A 16,304-nucleotide genomic window follows, 5' to 3' on the forward strand; every position below is an offset into this window, starting at 1 on the left:
GCAAATAAACACTGGGGAAGCATATTTTGTTTTTCCTGTCACTTTCGATGGAAAGTGTACACTAGACTAATTAACAAGCTATAGACATTATGTGCAGACCAAAATTCTAATAACAATCCAATTAGTGTTCTCCAAACATTAGCGCTAATCCAAAGAATGATAATTAGTATTATCCAAATAAGTCCGAGCGGGGATGCAATTAGTGCTCTCCAGATGCGATGTCCGAGTAAGATACATGCGATAATTAGTATTGTCCAAACATCATCTCCAAGTAAAGATAAAATATAATTAGTGTTCTCCAGAGATATGTCCAGATGATATTAAGATTTAATCTGCACTCTCAAAACAATATGTTCAAGCGAAGATCAAACATTAAATCAGGTTTGGATTCTCCTTATTTATTTATTTAATTATTTATTTATTATCTATCTATTTATTTATTTATTTATAAATATTTTATTTATTTATTTATTTAATTATCTATTTATTTATTTATTTATTTATCTATTTATTTATTTTGAATTGCATTTTCACCTTCAGCAAGGCACAGTACCACTTTGATGTAGGGGCTACTATTTTGGAAATAAATTGCAGGGATACTATGTGGGGAGTTGAGCAGCAAGATGTCTTCTTTACATTACACTTGAACTTTTGCATGTCAGTACAATCGGAGGAGTCTAGCAGTTCTGGGGAAGAAACTATTAGAGTCGAAGGCTTTCTGGTATCTCGAGATCTCTGCTGTGTAAGGATGAGATTTTGCTGCTGCTCGACGAACTACACACCCTTGTGCCCCCCTCTGATTCCAACTTCTCCCATTCTCTTCTCAAAGTTTTTCGGAATTGTTCTTAGTGCCATGCTTCCATTCAGTCTTGAAAGACAAAGGATACCCCCTGTAGGAGCAGTAGCGCATGTAATTGTGAGGCAAGGGTTGCGCAATCCCAAACCACACCTCTCCTGAACAGACACTGTTTGAGTCCAGTGGCAAGGAGAAATCCAGGAGGACTGGAAACAATGCCGAGATAAGCGGAGATCACATACAGCAGCTGAAAGTCCCAAATGGTCACCCATTTAGTACTGACCAGATTCAACGTTGCTTAACTTCGGTGATCCAATGAGAACTGGTGTGTCAACGTGATTATGCCGTATATATATGTATGTTCTTAGTGCTCCTACTATTATAGATACTATCTTGATTTTTTTCATCATACATATCCCTTTCAACTTTCTGGTTAACCCTGTGTACTTGCCCTGTTTCTCCTTTTATTTGATATTGATGGTCAGCTGGGACAGCAAAGTCTATGATTTGACAGGACTTTTCTTTCTTGTTAATTATTACGACATCTGTTTTTTTTTTTGCTTGGATGAGTTTATCCGTTTGTATGTCCATGTCCCATAGGATTTTGTGATTCTCGTTTTCAATTACTGTTGCTGGCTTATGCTTGTACCATTTGTTTGTGCGTTGTTTGCACAATTCCTAGTGTACGTAGAGGGGGTGCAATGAATTGTAGTTCGTCAGAGCATCTAACATTAAAATACTTGTAAAACAGGCAGAGGGATGCAACATTTTGTCGATGGGAGAGAGGCTGAAGCCAAGCTGACAGTTTGGGACCTATTAGGTTGGTAACTCTCTTTTGAACTCTGTCCAGGAGTGAGATAAGGTGAAGGTCAAGATATATGAAGTGCCAAATTATTAATGAGATAACATTTTTTTACCAGTTTCAGAAACTTACCCGTAGTTTTGTATCAAAAGCTTCGGAAACGTTGCCAATGTGAGTACTGTGAAATTTTCATACTCTTCCACACAATGTAAACAACTTGCCATCGTAATTGCTGAATCCACGGTATTTGAAGTGTGTCAAATTATTTACAAGGCAGCTTGTTTTATCAATAAAATGTGTCATAAAGGTGGTTTGAGTAGTTCTGAAAAGAGTACTATTACAGAACAGCTAGCAAAAGGTAAAACTACCATCGAAATATCGAAAATGATAGAAAGGTACCATCAAACTGTGAAGAACTTTGTCAAGAACCCTACAAAGGTACGTAAGAGAGCTGATAAAGGTAAGTCTAGAGTTGTTTCATGCCGTTCTCTACTCCAAATTAAACATGAAGTTGTTAAGAACCCTGTCCAGACTAGTCGAGAAGTCTTTGACCAAGCCGGATTGAAAAATGTCTCAAAAAGTACTTGATGTCACCTTCTGAAAGAAGTGGCAAAGTCTGTTTAGCCTGTGACATAGCCCCCATTAAAACAACATCACATACAAAACTGATTGAAATGGGCAGAGGACAACATGAAAATGGATTTTTCCAAAGTTTTGTTCACAGATGAAGTGCGTGTCACTCTTGATGGCCCAGATGGCTGGAGCAAGGAATGGGTCCTAGATGGATGACATCGTCATCAGCGTTTAAGGCGCCAACAAGGTGGTGATGGGATAATGATTTGGGCTGAGATTATCAGAGGTACTTTAGTTGGCTCATGGAGAGTCCCAGAAGGTGTGAAAGCGATGTCAAATGCTTACATAGCTTTTCTGAAGGAGCACTTTGAACCATGACTGAAGAAGCAAAGGTTGACGTGTAGAAGAACCATTATTTTTATGCAGAATAATGCTCCCTCGCATGCAGCAAACAAAAGCAAAGAGTGTTTGCAACAACTGGGGTTCTCTGGGCTACGAAAGATGGAGTGGCCTGCGAATTCATCAGATTTGAACCCAACTGAGAACCTTTGGAGTATCATGAAGCGACGTCTCTATGCAAGTGGACGCCAATTTAAGAGCAAAGATGAGTTGTGGGATGCTCTCCAAGAAGTATTGCAAGGAATAACTGTCGACGAAAACGCAAATTTGACTAATTCTGTGGACTAACGTCTTTTACAAGTCATTCATAAAAAAGAATCACATATCCCCTACTAATTATGTCCACGTAAAAATTGCTATGTAGTTATTGTGCTCTAAGGATTTTTCCTAGTTCATTTAATGTTTGAAAATTATTTCAATAAACAACTTATGGGTATATTGTGTTTTTTTTCTCAACCTCGTTAATAGCTTGATACACTGAAATCAACAGATATTCCTATCTTCTGCCATAGTTTCGCTAGTATTGCTTTAAATACTTTTATTTTTTGACTGAAGTAGCTGAATAGTAATTGTAAGCACTTTCCCAAAGTTTCATGGATTTTTATTCACTCGTTCCTTAAATATTTTAAAAAAATATAAACTCGTTAATAATTTGATACGTGGTGTACTAAGGTACACGCACTTTCCTCACAAACACAAATGTATATTTTTTAGATGTACTAGCAGATGGACACGGCGTTGGCCGGTATTAAACGTTAAATTCCTTTAATAAAATAAAAAAACATTCGTGAAATAGCAAACAGATAAAAATTTCTCTCGGTTTCTGTATGAATTAAAATATAATATTTATGCATATTTTACAGCCGAGCAACGCCGGGCGGCCTGCTAGTATATATATTATATATATATATTGTTTTTTGTACTAGAGAACTTAAATATGGCTATATACAGACCATATTTATTTTAAACACGATGAATTGAAGAATTAAAAAACAAAAAAAAAGACTGGAAAGGCTAGCTAAATGGTTTCAAACCTCACTGAACAGAGTTAAATTGAGGTTTGGAAATCACAATTAAAAGAAAAATATGAGAAACATAATAAATATTAATTTATTTATTGCGGACTATTATTCTCATGTTTCTTAGTTCTTGTTTCACAACATTTCGGCCAACTATTCCTCAGGCCTTTGTCAAGTGGTAACCGCGACAGATAGGAACTCTGAATCTCCTAACTGCATTCTCAGCCATCACTGCCATCCGTAGTTGTTGTTGTCGTCTTACCACATTTTGGCCAAGTAATCCTCTGGCCGGCTTTATTCAATGTCGCTATCAACTGCGCCATGGGCGCTGGGATGGCAGTTATTGCTGAGAATGCAGTTAGGAGATTCGAAGTTCCTATCCCGTCGCGGTTACCACCTGACGAAGGCCAGAGGAATAGTTGGCCGAAACATTGTGAAACAACTAATAAAGATGAGAATAATAGTCCGCAATAAATAAATTAATATAAATACTCATCTCAATAATGAATTCCAATTAAAATAATATATATAATAATAAATAATTCAATTATTTGAAAAAAAATTAATTTTTTTTAAATGGATTTTCAAATTTCAAAAAATGCAATACTATTTACGCAAATTCATCTTATTTTTTTTTTTAAATGATCTACTTAATTTATGGAAATTAGGACATCGGGCAATGCCAGGTAGTCCTGCTATTTTTTTTTTTTTTTTTAATGAATTTAAGGTTTAAAAGAAAGAAAAAAAATACTGAAATATTTATGGGATTAAAATTTCACCAATTCGTAAGACATCATATCAATTTTATTGCCAATCTGGCTTCTTTTTTTAACAACATATTCCTTCAGTAAATTATCTTTCCAAAATTAATGAAATAATAATACAGAAATCTATATATCTACAAAAGTGAAAGTGTCTGTCTGTCTGTGTGTCTGTCTGTGTACATTTCCCTACGCAATAACTCTGTCAATTTTCAGTCTACAGACTCGAAATTTGATATACAGGGTACTGAGATCTGGGAAAATCTTTGTAATCCGTTTTCGGCCAGAAATTTGGCTGTTAAGGAATTAAAGTTCCACGATTTGACCTTTGAGAACTCTACTAAATTTTTCCGCCAAATTTGGGTATAAACAATTGAAATTTTAGATATAGGTTCCTTGGACATGGATCTAACTTAATAACTTGATTTGAGCCCAAAACAATAAATATTAAGGGTCATAATAGGGGTCAAAGTTTAAAAAAATTTGACCTCTGTGGTCTCTACCAAATTACTCAGACAATTTCTGGTCTAAACATTTGAGATTTTACATAAAGGGTATTCAGAAATAGGGCAAGCTTTTTAATCGGTTTGGGTTAAAAATTTAAGCTACCAATATATAAATGTATGTATGTATGTTTGCATGTCTGCCTAAAACTTTTGACAGATTTCATAAGATCAGTATCGTTTTGAATCCAAAAATCCAAAAAGTTGGCTAAAAACATTAATTACTTCACCCTCAACTGGGCACTTTTCAACAGGGTTGGGTCGCTTTTTTCGCTGATATTTTCAAAAGTAATCCCCTCTTTTCGATTGTCTAGCCTTAATTTAAACTTACGTCACTTCCGCTTTGCCGGTGGTCGTAACAGCAAAGATATCACGTTTTTTTTTCCCTGTTCTTTTCCTCCTTCACGGTACGAATTCGAGCCTGCCTTCCTACTACCACTTTATTTATTTATTTATTTATTTTGCTCAACACACAACTCCAAACACTCGGGCAACGCCGGGCACCTATGCTAGTGAAAGTAAAAAAGATTCTCGGGCAGTGCCGGACAGGGATAGCTAGTTAGTTACAGAATTATTTAAAAAGAAACGACAAAAAGAAAAGCAAATACAAATGCGTTTCGTATTCGCTTCTTGTTAAAACTCGCTCTCAACACACTGAGCAGTAAAAAAAAGATAAAAGTTGTGACGAGAGAGAGAGAGAGAGAGAGAGAGTTAGTTTGTAATTTGACTCCAATACGTTGAAGAAGGGTGGGACACTTATAAGCACGGTGGTTTAGTAGGAAACAATATGCATCAAGTTGTTATTTTTCGTAAGGCTCTAGTCATTGTCACATTTATTTTGTAAGTAAAAGAGCCAAGTTTTGTTTCTCCAGTGACTTTAAAGTATACATATCTACTTCTTGACTGTTAAAAACGGGTAAAAATTTTAGCCTGTTGACATAGCAGTGCTTAATGCCAAATTGATGGTAAAATATAGCTAAATTATTGCTCATTTTTTGCATTAAATATTAATCCCTAACTGTGCATCAAATTGACACCATAATACTTGATTCAATGCACAAAGGTTCATACAAAAATTCGGCCAGATCAGCCTAATAGTTTAAAAAATGAAATAAAATAATGGAGCAGACAAACGGATTTAGATAAATATGATATACCTATGAAGTTATTTTTATTTTTTGCTTTACACTCATATTAAATTTATTCTTATTCAATTTAAAAATTATTAAAACGAACTTTTTAATATACATAGTCATGGATATGCGAGCGACTACATGAAGGTTAACTAATTTGCATATTCTTTTGAAAAACAAGCGCTAATTAATTACTTTTGGTGGTTTCTTATGAGATGATTGGCTTCATTTCACTAAATTCTATTTATAGACAGCTTCTAAATCTTGCATGCCGTATATTGCAGCATATAAGACGACCCTTAAAGTTAAAAATCATCTTTAAAAAAAACAATATTTTATAAAATACCGGTGTTACAATCTCTAGCCTAGGTTAAACAAACATGGTTTTGTGATTTCGCAATCGTCTTATACAACCGATATATGATAAACTAGCCTGGGTGTTCGGCGTTGCCCAGGTGTTCGGAGGTGTGTGTTGAGCAAAAAAAAAAAAAAAAAAAAAAAAAAAAAAGAAAAGTGGTAGTAGGCAGGCAGGCTCGATCCCGTACCATGAAGGAGGAAAAGGAAGTGAAAAAAAAAAGACATAACACGTTAGTTGTTGCACCCATCGCCAAACCGGAAGTTACGTAGGTTTAAAGGCGATGACTTTCCAATATATCGGCGAAAGAAGCGACCCCTCCCTATAGAAAAGTGCCCAGTTGAGGATGAAGGAATTACTGTTTTTGGCCAATTTTTCGATATCTGTCATTCGATCTTGTGAAAATCCGTTAGGGAGACATACAAACATACATGTATTTAAACAGACAGGTGAGATTTATATTATAGACTAGCGGGGGGTACCCGGCGTTGCTCAGGTGTTTGGAGGTGTGTGTGGTTTTGGGTAAATCAAAACTCCGGTGGGTGGGGAGGATAGTTTTAGTAGGTATGAGGATCGAACCCGAACCCTTGAAATAAAGTTGGAAATTAAAGTGTGAAAAAAAATGTATGATGTTAACCACTGGGCCACCGCAAAATACTAACGGAAACATGTTTGAATTTATTTAATTACTTAGAATTGGCAGGTGCACGTTTTAATGACTTAATGAGGTCAACTTTGACTGCGGGGTAGTATTTTATTTACTGCGGGAACACTTTTTTATTTTCCCAAGATGTTGGGGAACCAGCTCCCCATAAAAAGGGATTGTCCAAATTGAATAGCAATTGTCTGATATAAGGAAAATATTTCCACATTGATCAAATCTGATTGCTTTAAAAATACCGCCGGAATTAGTGTCGCTTTTATTATATGAAAAAGCCTAATCCACATGCGGCGAGCAAAAAATGTTGAATATTTATCTTTTCGAAGTCGAGCAAATTAAATAGACAGGCGACCTCCATTGTTAACTCGTAGATATTATGATTTATCTGTGATATAAAAAGTTTTAAAAAGTTGTGAGCCAACCGACCGCTTCTCGGAAAAAAGCCTTTCTTGGACATACACAAAATGCGAACATACATACACACACACATTTTCGCTTTTATATATATAGATTTATTAAAATTTGCTCCAATTTTGTACCTTGTCTTATCTGACGGTCGCCTTATATACCGAAATATACAGTAATTGCAGCATAAAATTTAAGGTGAAAACGTTCCAGCATATAGAAGTATTTATTTATTTTTACATAGATATAAAAGTGACCTAGTTGGTGTGTGCAAATAGTTTCTACCAAACTCATCTCTGAATATTTTGTCTACAGAATAAAAATCTGATATATAGGATAATTAGGCCTTTAGCAGACTTTCGATTTAGTTTTTAGCTGGCAAAAATTGCTGCTAAGGGATCAAAATTGAAAACAAAACAAACAGGTGAACTTAACAGGAGTAGTCGACCAAACATGTTTACATGCACAAACCTACATTCATAAGTTAAACAATGTTAGTTTTGAATTATAAATATGCATATAGGTGTGGTTCAGAGGCTAAGGAATGAGACTGCAGAGTTGTAGGTTCCGATTTCAGTTCTAGCTGATGGCACCCAAGGTAAATTTTTTTTTCTACTTTTGAAATCACTACTATATATTGTTAACAATATTGTGCATAATCGATAGAGAATTGGCTCTCGATGCCTCCGTTTAGTCTCAAAAGACAAAGGGTACCTCCTGTAGGGGCAGATCTGCGTATAATTGCGAGTCAAGAGTTGTGCAATCCCAACCCCACCTCTGCTGAATCGGCACTGCTTCAAACTGCTGAGAAAAGTGGAGATCACATACAGCACCTGGAAATCCCAAATAGTCACCCATTTAGTACTGACCAGGTTTAATGTTGCTTAACTTTAGTGATCCAACGGGAACCAGTGTGTCAACATGATCATGTCCAAGTACGTCCAAGGATGGAATACTGCTGCCATATCTGGGCAGGAGCTACTAAAAACAGCCTATCCTGCCTTGACAGAGTACAAAATAGACTTCGTGGCTTGGTGGGAGATGCCCTTTTCTCTTCCCTGCAACCTCTCTCCCACAGAAGAGACGTTGCGAGCCTATCCTTGTTTTATCGTTATTTCCATGGCAGGTGCTCGTCTGAACTCCAATCTTTGGTCCTCCCCTCGCCAATCTTTCACGAAAAACACCCGTCTAGCTGAATCCACTGTGAAAAATTTCCCCCACTCTTTATCTGTCCCTAAATCAAAACATAGATTCCATGAACAAAGCTTCTTTCTTAGAACTGCACGCCTGTGGAACTCTGTTCCGTCTACCTGCTTCCCACCTGACTACAACCTGGATGTCTTCAAGTCCAACGTAAACAAATTCCTAATGAACTGCCCCCTTAAGTAAACACTTCAATAAATCTCCACACTAACGTTCTGCACTTGCAATAACCCTTATCCCTGAGTGGCTTCTGGGCCTTGATAAGTGGTGACCACCATGTAAAAAAAAAATAAATAAATAAATGCCGTATATGAATTGGCTGTCTTATAATAAATACGTAATCTGCACGAAATAAAATATCATATTTAAGCACATCTTACAACCGGGCAACGCTGGGTGACCTAACATAATATAGATTTCAAATGGAGATCTGTCTGAATCCTATACTATTACTTCTGTTCATTGGAGTGAATCATACAATGAGTAGGGACACCTGACGTTGCGCGGGATTGAATGATGATCAACGAAGGTTTCACACCCCCATATTTTATTGTCATCGAAATCAGTGAAATTGATTGCCTGCTCTAATTGGGAACCCATCACGGTGCACCGGGAGTAAGCTTCACATGCCTCCCTGCAGTGATTTAGTCCACAATATTGTAGTCTACATTGCACTGTAGAGAACCTACTGCTGATTTTATAGAATTATTTTTATATATAACGGCTTGAATTAAAGTTTAAAATAAGTCAAGTATCATGGCTCAACTGTGCACTAAACAGAAACATTCATTTTGAACACGCCTCTGTCATATCAAAGAACCTACTGTTGATTTTTCTGCTTATGTGGTGATAAAACTTCTCCAATGCACTTGTGATGTTAGGCTGTGTAAGGTGTTAACTTTGGTTATAATCGCCTGTTCCCTATTTTATTGAATTTTTTCGATTATTGATACTTATCAAAGAAGTTCCAAGACAAAACCTATCTACGAACATTGCCAGATACGTAAATTTGTGTGAAATTTCATAAAAATCAGACCTGCTGTTTCAGAGTCCATAGGGAACTCTCTCTCACACATACACATAAAGTTCCATCTATATAATAGTAGAGACGGCAATTTCAGGTTGATGTATCATCTTTTAATGCTCAGCGTAGAATATCATTGTTTGCCAAAATACCATCCTCCCAGGCATTATCTTCACCTTTTGCAGATGGAGATAATATCCGTTCTGTTGTTATGAGATCACCTCCCCCATTCTAGGGATTAGCTTATTTGCTATTTTTGAAGGTAGTGATGAAAAGTATTTGTTCTATTGTCATCAGGCCATCCTCCTAAGCATGACCTCTTCCTTAGGCGAGGGGGAAGTTGTGTGAATAAATAAAAAAAATTGTTACAATCGACTGTTCATAAATTCCACACTTACATTATATATACTAGCAAATGCAACTGGAGAGGAGAGTAAATGTTTATATACTAACAAACTTTTATAGCACTAAATACATGTTAAAATATTCTTTAGTTCTGAGATAGGGTTATGTTTAAAAATATGTTTTAGCAGTAATTTATAATGACCTGAACATGTCAGTCATCCTAACCATACCAAAGTATAGCTTTCACAACCACCAACAATAATGGGAGACCCATCACTCGAACTCTATATCCACCCACAGTAACTATAGAGGGAGTTGGAGTGGAGAAAGAGAGACAGATAGGAGATAGAGAGGAAAGAGAGGAGAGAGAAAGACAGGGTGTTGACAGAGAGAAAAAGAGAGAAGGGGCGCGGAGAGAGAGAGGAGACGGTTTGGAGACAGAGAGAGAGAGAGAGAGAGACGGTTTGAAGAGAGAGAGAGACGGTTTGGAGAGAGAGAGAGAGAGACGGTTTGGAGAGAGAGAGAGAGAGAGAGACGGTTTGGAGAGAGAGAGAGATGGTTTGGAGAGAGAGAGAGACGGTTTCGAAAGAGAGAGAGGCGGTGTGGGGAGAGAGAGAGAGAGAGACGGTGTGGGGAGAGAGAGAGAGACGGTATGGGGAGAGAGAGAGAGAGATCGTGGAGAGAGAGAAAGAGAGAGAGAGAGAGAGAGAAAAGAATCCCTACCTAATTTCATGTTTGTAGTTCTAATAGTTTTCAAGTTCAGACCTCACACACACACACTTCATATTTTAGTATAGATATAAGTTGTAGTGTTTGAGATATAAAACAAAACAACTATTTGCTCTGATAGTCATATCATTGATATGGAGCATCATAAGGGGACAACCTGAACCCCACCCCTTCCCCTTGTTACTCTTGTGGTAAATCTCTGCTCTCTCTCTCTGCCAAGTCATAAGACAAATGTCTAGGGAGCTAGGTTATGAAGCCAACCAGCTGGTGATTTCCTGAGTCTACAATATCCTGCAGCTACTACTCGCACATCTACGGGGGGGGGGGGGTAAAGAGAGCATAAGGGATGGAAGATGGGCAATGAAGAGAGGTTAAAATTGGACTTATTGACCCCAAAAGGAGGCTCCATCTTTTTAGTGTCCTGTTTTCATTATGAGTAGAATTCCCACGCCACTGATGCATCATCTTCTCCACTCTAGTGTTTAAAAAGATGCAAACATGAATTTGAAGATCAAGTACCAAGGAAACACTATATATATATATATATATATATATATATATATATATATAGATAGATAGATAGATAGATAGATAGATGTTATTTGTTTTTGTTTTGTGATATGTTTTTAAATGAATTCAATTATTTACGAAAGTGCATTTTTACCTAAATGCGAGTTTACCGTGGGTCCCGATTTTGAATCTCGTTAGATTCAGCCACTCTGATGAGTTGTAAAAAGGACGAAACACGTGTCAGTGGATAATTATATTTTAAAAACAATATATATATATATATATATATATATATATATATATATATATATATACTAGCAGTTCAGCTTGGGTTTGCTTGGGCCCTATGCACTGTTCATAACTATGTGCATATGTATATATTAAAAAGTGTGAATTTGTACGGTAATGCCTTTTTTTATATATAATAGGCTTCCTTAACTACCATAGAGAAAAGTCGGTAGAGACCGCAGGCGTCAAATTTTTTTTAACTTTAACCCCAATTTTGCCCCCTTATCATTTATTGTTTTGGGCTCAAATTAAATTAATGTGATTTCAAAATAAAAAATATATCCATATGACTTGGGTGCATCAGCTTGAATTGAATTTGAAACCAAAATTTATGAAGTAAAAAAAAAAAAAAAAAAAAATATATATATATATATATATATATATATATATATATATATATCAGAGAGGCGGTAGCACTCTCTATATAGGGATGGCCCGTACACGCCTATATACGTCTACAAAACAAAACTATCCAAATCTCAACTAAAATCAACTTATAAGTTTCAAAAAAGCACATATTCTTACAGAGAAGCGTCTTACGAATCCAGCGAGTGTCAGAACGTCGGTTAAAATGTCAAAAGAGAGCAAAAAAAAAAAAGGGTACAAAAATGGCCAATTGTTCTTCTTTCTTCTTTATTCTTCTTCTTTCTTCTTTCTTTTGAGACGATGTATCTCGGTGTACGAACGGTCTCTGACAACAGTTCAAGCATCAATCGACTGCTCTTTACACGGAGAAGTGCAGTGACCCATCGCTTTTTAGCTAACTCCATAATTAAATAAGATTACGTGTAATAACAAGTTTTAAACACTATATACCCAATGTAGACAGACCACTTCGAACACGGAACTTCTCTCAAAAGGGACAGCTCCAAATAATACACCGGATGCTCACAGACGTTCCAGTTTGCCAGTGGCCTATATTTCTTGGACGCTGAATATTTGAGGTGAACGTTAAGGTTTTTTCTTTAAACAGTAACCCACCAGCGTTAATGAAACCACGAAATCTTTATCTCAGTTGATCAAAATTGTTATAAGAGTAACCTATCAGCAAGTACGACGTCAAAAAACAATGTTATAAAAACAAATAATTCTTCAGATTTTGGACTGTAAAATATGTACAAAATGTCAATGCTGTGACCAGGATTCGAACCTAGGTTAGCACGGCCACAACGTGGGGTCCTAACCTCTAGACGATCACGGCTAACACTGACGTCTGTCGCTCTTGGCAGAAAGACACATGACTACTGTCAAACTATTGAAAAATAAGGAGGAAACTTGAAATTCTCACGCATGCGCAAAAATACACTATAGCAACCATTGTTAAATGCAGCTGAATCTCTTCACTCGCTAAGAAAAGTAGTTCAGATCAGTTCTTCTAAGAACTCACCAAACGCCAAAGGAAATAAGTTAAATTAACCGCAAAATAAACTGCAAGAAAGTCATCTTCTAAGAACTCACTGGAAGCTGACCAAAAAGAATCAAAATCCAAGCCCTAGCCACAAAAATAACTAGATATTGTGGCTATTATACACACTCTACTAATAAAAACAAGTAAGTTTTCTAAAATAAACTACAATAAATTAACCAAGTAACCTCTCACTGTCACTGATTAGGACTTCATATAAAGATAACAACTACACTATTGGTGTATATACCGTTCCACACTTTAACTATTGATGACGGGGCAGTATCTCAATTCTACGGGAGTTGTCTTGCTATAAGATAAGTGATATTATAGTAAGATACACATAAGTGTTATATGTTTACATTTAATAAAAAATGTCAAAGTCAGCATGTAGTAAAAAAGCTCAGAGAAATATAGACTATGAAAAAAACAAAGTCAAGGTATTATCTGAGCAAAAAGAATACTATCAGAAAAATGCTGAAATAATAAAAATTAAGTATCATGCAAATCCTGAGGCAAAGAAGGCTGCCTCACGTGCTGACTCAAAAGCACGGTATAACAGGGATACCGAGGGGAAAAAAACTGCTTCACGTGCTCTTTATAACAAAGAACCAGAAAAAAAGAAGGCTGCCTCACGTGCTGACTCAAAAGCACGGTATAACAGGGATTCTGAGGAGAAAAAAGCTGCCTCACGTGCTCTTTATAACAAAGAACCAGAAAAAAAGAAGGCTGCCTCACGTGCTCTTTATAACAAAGAACCAGAAAAAAAGAAGGCTACCTCACGTGCTGACTCAAAAGCACGGTATAACAGGGATCCCAAGGAGAAAAAAGCTGTCTCATGCACAAACTATTATAAATATAAATATCAAAAACTGCCAAATCTTTGCCAAAACGCCAAAGAATGAACCAAGAAAAATTTAATAGTGAAGGTATGAACATTTTAGAACTTTATAATACTCTAACTGTTTTATCAGAGAGGCGGTAGCACTCTCTATATAATATAGAACCGATGGAGGACCAAGAGGCAACTCCTAAGGTCCAAAACCCAAAGACCTAAAACCCAGCAGGAAGCAACCTGCTACTAATGGAGGCGGCAATGAGCCGCCTCCTAAAAAAGACAATACTAACATGAATGTAAGTTTGAAAATAAGACTGTAAGTAAAAATACTAATTAACAAGAATAAAAAAAGCATTGGAAATGCAAAAGGATATAGGGATGGTATGCCAAAAAGTATACAAACAAGAAAGCTATGAATGGCTAGGCACATGGAAATAGAATTGCATCCAAAGTATAGCCCTATAGCTTTTTACAACCATAATGATGGCACAGAATAAAGATTGGAGAAAAGTTATAGGGCTATACTTTGGATGCAATTCTATTTCCATGTGCCTAGCCATTCATAGCTATCTTGTTTGTATACTTTTTGGCATACCATCCCTATATCCTTTTGCATTTCCAATGCTTTTTTATTCTTGTATATATTTAAATGAGGAAGTAGTCACCAACAATGTGTATTTTTTAACATTATTTTATTATTCCGTGTCATAGTTGTTCATTGAGAATTATGTTTGGATCATTGTAATAATGTTTTTAAGTCATTGAAATTGTTTACGCGCGTTTCAGACGGTCTGTGATGCATCCTCGTCAGAAATTATTTTCAAATGTGTAAAAATGGCGATTTTCGTAGTTAGTTTGAAGTTTTTCCAAGGGGTGGAGGCTTGTAAGTGTTTATTATACATTGGTATGCTGAATTTTTATTGCTTTTTTATTTGGTTTGTCCAGGGAGATTTTGACCTCGCTGTAGTCAGTCGCTATCTCTTTCTGCTAATGTGTTTTTCTTTTCCTTTAGGGTGGGGTAAGGTGTGTGCATGTGTGTGTGTGTATGTGTGTGTGTGTGCGCGCGTGTGTGTGTTTATGTTTGTGTGTGTGCGCATGTGTGTGCGTGTGTGTGTTTGCTTTTATTGGTTTGGGAATGTGTATATTGTTTTATAGTATTTTAGGGTTATTTGCTTCCTTAGGAAGGCGGCTGTGGTCCGAGGTCGTTACTAATGTGTATGTGTGGGGAGGGGGGACTGGCTCTTCTGAAGTAAGGGTAGGGGTGCTTTCATTCTATTTTGATATTTATTTTTTGGATTCTTGGATTTTAGTATTGTGATTTTTTGTTTTAGTCTTATATTATGTTTGTTTAGAAAGAGGGGTGTATTTAAAATAGGGGATTTTTTAATGTTTCTATTTATTTGTCTCCCCATGTGGGTATGGCCAGACCCAGGATCGGTTCCTAGTGTGGGAAAGATTTTGTTCCCCAGAGGGGGGGGGGCATTGGAGGGGGTGTAGGTATGGGAGAGGGATGATAGAAGGGAAGATAGTCGTTTCAGTCATGAGGGGGTTCTCCTCCCCTGACTGAAGAGGGAGCGAGGTGTTGGAACAGATATTATACTATGGTTCTAGGTGTCTCCTAGTGTTATTGGTTTCGAGGTTAAGTAGGGTTGGTATTGTTCAGTGTGTTGTGTTAGGGATAGGGGTGTTATGTCTGTGTGTGGTTGTATGCGCGCACGTGTGTGTGTTTTAATGTGTCGGTTCTGATTTATGTGTGGGTGTGTATATGTGTATGTGTATAGGTGTGCATGCGAGTGTACCTTGCATTTCATGTTTTTGTGTGATGGTATTAGGTTCTGTTTAGTTCAGGAGTGAATTTGGTGATGAAGTTTTTTTCCTGTGTAAGTAAATAAAAATAATTGTCTGTTTGGAAGATTGGCAGTATTTTGAAGCTGTTTCCACTGCATGTGTGTATGTGTTTTGAAACAGAGGTGTCTGTTATCTGCAATTTTGATGTTGCTCTTATGTAAGGCCACTCTATTGCTGAAATTTTTGGTGGCGCCTATGTAGGATTTGTTGCATGTTGTGCATCTTAGTGCATATACTACATTTCTGGAGGTGCAATTTAGATCCTTTTTTATTTTGAATGCTTCTATTATTATGTCACATACTCCACATCGCGGTTTGTTGCATTTTGTAACTCCTTTTGTAGTATGTGGGACGAGTTTTGAGGAAGTTAGGATGTGTTTTAAGTTTTTGGGTTGGCGTTTGCTTTTTATTATTTTTGTTGTTTTAAGTATGTTGTTTAGTTTGTCATTCTGATTGAGGAGGATAAGGTTTTTTGTTATCTGTGTGAATAGTTCTGGGTTGTTTGTGTTGTGTGTAGAGACGTATGCTAGAATTTGTTCTTTGTTGTGTTCTTTTGGGGTTCTTAGTTGGTCTATTGGAATTTTTTCAGCCAGTTCAATACCTTTCTGTATTAGTGGTAGTGGGTATCCTCTTTTCCGCAGTGTTATTTGTAGTTCATTCAGTCTAGTTGAACGGAGGTGTCTGTCTGTTACTGTGGTGCAGACTCT

The 16,304-nt window shown here is 36.7% G+C and overlaps 1 protein-coding gene across 3 annotated transcripts in view; it reads right to left on the bottom strand.

Moving 5' to 3' along the window:
* LOC145263201 (transmembrane protein 177-like) overlaps positions 1-16,304 on the bottom strand; it is a 67,375-nt gene that overhangs the window by 27,629 nt on the left and 23,442 nt on the right. The gene's annotated exons all lie outside the window — the stretch shown is intronic.

The sequence above is a fragment of the Euprymna scolopes genome, chromosome 38 (genome assembly GCF_053919585.1).
Source record: "Euprymna scolopes isolate OS-2025 chromosome 38, ASM5391958v1, whole genome shotgun sequence".
NCBI classification, from domain to species: domain Eukaryota; kingdom Metazoa; phylum Mollusca; class Cephalopoda; order Sepiida; family Sepiolidae; genus Euprymna; species Euprymna scolopes.